At 38.6% G+C, this 3,672-nt stretch overlaps 1 non-coding gene across 1 annotated transcript; it reads right to left on the bottom strand.

The window, feature by feature from the left end:
• Nucleotides 1–2,039: 2,039 nt before the first annotated feature.
• LOC132477828 (U6 spliceosomal RNA) lies at nt 2,040–2,141 on the bottom strand. The gene has a single exon (XR_009530334.1). It is a non-coding gene; the product is annotated as a U6 spliceosomal RNA (small nuclear RNA).
• Nucleotides 2,142–3,672: the final 1,531 nt, after the last annotated feature.

The following is a 3,672-nucleotide window of genomic DNA, read 5'->3' as shown; positions in this document are numbered from 1 at the left end:
ATAAGTAGAGAATAAGAATTTTTGCAGTAGCATAAACTTACAGATATTTCGAATAGGACAGGGAGTCTGTGTTCCATTCTGCATGCCCTAGGAGGGTAAAATATATCAATTGGTACATTTGATGTATACTTAGGTAAGAGAAAAGTATTTAATAATATTTATTTACGAGTCAAAATCAGTCTAGTCTTTTAATCTCCTGGATTTATCCTCATTCTTATTCTCAGTCTTCACTTTCAAATAATATAAACCCTAAATTCTGTCTTGTCCTTGCTGAAATTCACACTGCATTTGTGGTCAGTTTACTCTTGTTTACAACGACAAAGTCACCATCCCCAGAACGACTCAATTTTCAAGACTCATAGAGACCGGAAAAGGATTTATAACCAAGTTCTCTGAATCCTAATAAGTCAACTTCTTCATCAAAATATTAGTTACCAAGGTCTAAATGAGGTCACTTGCAAATGCCAGGCAGAAATACAGTACTCAATGGTCTATCCTAAGTAATTCCTCTAACTATAAATTTAAAGATGAAGCAAAGCAGAATTTTAATCATAGCACTGAAAAACTCAAACCGATTGTATCTCTACTTAAAAATAATGGTTAAAACAATAATGACAGAAACAGTGGGTGTTGGAGAAACGTTCTTTTCAGATATCAAATACGAGTTCATCATTAATATGCATTCTTGCATGGTAATACCAAAAACACACATATGTGTATATAAAGTATACATCCCCACATATGTATCATTGAAAGTTGCCAACAATACAAAGTATAAGATTTTGTAACTGCAGTGAAAATATTTTGTAAGATATGTAAACTGGAGGCTCCAATGAGTTGCTCAAAAATTATTTGGTTAAAGGGTAAATACACCTTGTACATCATAATGAAAGTCTTATAGGTAGGGGTGGAGATTAACACTTCAGGCTGTCTACAGAATATTAATAAAATTCAATATATTTTCTAAAAGGTATAATTTATATTTTGTGGAAATGAGACCCTTTTCTAATAAAATTCTTCTGTCCTTCATTCTGTTCATATAATTTTGCTATAAATCATCCTGTAGGAATTTTTTCCCCCTAAATATTCATCTCAGGGAGAGCCTATTTAAATAAGCCCTCTTAGCAAGATCTTTCAGAATTAAAATTACACCACAAGCTATACTTCATCCAATATATTTCCTCCTATGAAATTTTCTTATGCCTAAAATAATATTTTTGTTGAATTACATTATGTTAAAATTGTTGATTTGAGGGGACTCTGATAGTAAGGAAACACTGTGTTAAAAAGAGCAACAAATTATTTTAGCCTTTTTAATTGCACCTTCTCTGAGTCTGTACTATTGCAGCTCCCTTCTTTTCTCCATCTACATATATAGTGAGAAAAACCTAAGGGCATTATTCTCAGCTTCACCACAAAGCAAGAATAAGAAGCAAGAAAAATTGCTGCTGGATATACTAGGTTTCCTTGGTTTCCGGTAAACTAGAACATTATGCTCATTCATACTCATCTGAAGCTAATTTTACTCTACTGTCTGGTAGTCATTAGAATAAAATCTTTTATTTTATTCCTGATAGGAATATAGTAAGTAATTGGATTTCTTAGGATGTGAGGTGTAATAAGGGGAGTAGATAGACGTGTGAGGCATTCACAGACACACACACACACACACACACACACGCACACACAGTACATTAAAGTCAGGACCTAGGCAAGGTCTCCTGCTGGGGTATTGTCCCTTGAGGATATTACAGGAAGTTTCTATGGGTCAGACAAACTGACTCTGCAGAGCTCAGAGAAGGTTTTGATGGGGGTAATTAGCAAATCTCTTGCTTTGGTACATTAAGTGCCTAACATTTCACATTTAATTCATCTGTTTCTATATATGCTCTATATAGTAGGTAGAGCAGGCTTTATCACCCCCATTTTCCATATGGAAGCTGAGGTTTAGGTTAAGTGACTTCCCAAGACCACACAGCTCTTAGTATGGTTTTCTTATTTATTTACCTGTTTATTTCTTTAACTATAGTTGATTTACAGAAAATATGGAACGCTGCATGAATTTGCGTGTCGTCCTTGCATGGGACCATGCTGATCTTCTCTGTGTCGTTGCAATTTTAGTATACGTGCTGCCGAAGCAAGCCGAAGCAAGTGCCTTAGTACTGTTTTCTGATGCAGAGTCCAGAACTCCACCAGTGTGCTTCTGTCAGCTCACCTGTTTGTCCTTCTGGGCTCTGTGGGGACCTCAGCACCAAGCGAGAGACGAACCAGGGGCTCAGATTAAATGTATACACTTGTTTGCTGTGGGATCTACGTGAGAAGCAGTAGTGCACACAGCCTCCACAGTCCTTGCAAACACTGGGCACTTGATAAACCCTCTCTGTATGACTGGAGCATCGCAGGCTGTAGCATAAATAAGTTCGGAAACAGAAATCACTGCCCTTATAGTCTGTGACTTCCAAAACCGTTTAGTTCCCTAGAGAAGAGCATGGACTAGAGAGCAGCTGCAGTCCTTCAGTACAGTTCACAGATATTTACTGCATGCCAATACTAATTACAAAACATAGTATTTATTTGGTACTTACTCTTCCTTGGACACTGTTCTAAATATTTGTACATGAATAAACTCAATCCTCACAACGATGCTATTGCTATTATTACTATTCAGTAATAGTACTTACAGCTATTATTATCTTTTCCACTTAGTAGGTAAGGAAATTAAAGCACAGAGAGGTTAATTACTTGCTCAAAGTCTTATAACCAGGATACAATGGAACCAAAATCTGAACCCAGCCAGAACTTGGGCTATGCTGTGCTGTCTCTCTGGATCTTAGGAGCTGTGCTAAGTGATGAAGAGACCAAACTCAACAAGGTTTCTTTCTCAGTAAATCCAGAGTCTATATGGGAGACAGACATAGGCGAAGTGCAGTTCTGTGTGAGAGTTGCCACAGGACAAGTACAGACAAGGCACAGTTAACACACAACACCTAGTACACGTACCATTCCCAGAGCTCTCAGGGAGGTACTCCTGGATGCAGTGAGGTTTCCACTGAGTCAAGAAGGACAAGTGAAGGTTTGTCAGTCCTTAGCACCTGAGGGAGCTCGCCTGGAGTACCAGGAATAGCTTCAAAGAAGCACAGAGGCAAGAAATGACACGGTTCATTCAGAGTTTCTGCGATTTTGAGGGACTGTGGTACAGAATGCCAGGCAGTGATAAGCAGAAACAGAAGCTGAAAAAGTAGGCAGGGGCCAGGTTGTGCTGGGCTTTGTAGACCGTGCACAGTAGGTTGGATTTCATCATGGAGACCGTGAGGCACCATGGAAGGCGTTTAAGTAAGAGAGTCACATGAGATTTGTGTTTTAGGAAGAGACTCCAGAATAGCTTCAGAGGACAGTTTGGAGGTGGCAGTTGAGATGAATGGCAGTCAGACTAGCTCTGCAACTTGTTATGAAAAATGGTGGGGACTTTGTTAAACTAGGGCAATGGTGGTGAGAATTTAAGTGAGAGAGAGAACTCTGGACTTTCATTCCTGCTACTCCTAGGGCTAATCCTGTTAATATCATTAGCTTCCTTTACTGTCTTGCCCAAGTTGGCCAAGTTATTCATCTGCCTTGGAGGAGAGTGTTACAGAAAGATAACACATCAATTTGGAAACTTTCTGCTCCAAATAA

This window comes from Mesoplodon densirostris, chromosome 17 (genome assembly GCF_025265405.1).
Source record: "Mesoplodon densirostris isolate mMesDen1 chromosome 17, mMesDen1 primary haplotype, whole genome shotgun sequence".
NCBI lineage: Eukaryota > Metazoa > Chordata > Mammalia > Artiodactyla > Ziphiidae > Mesoplodon > Mesoplodon densirostris.
This window is presented reverse-complemented; position numbering and strand designations above follow the sequence as displayed.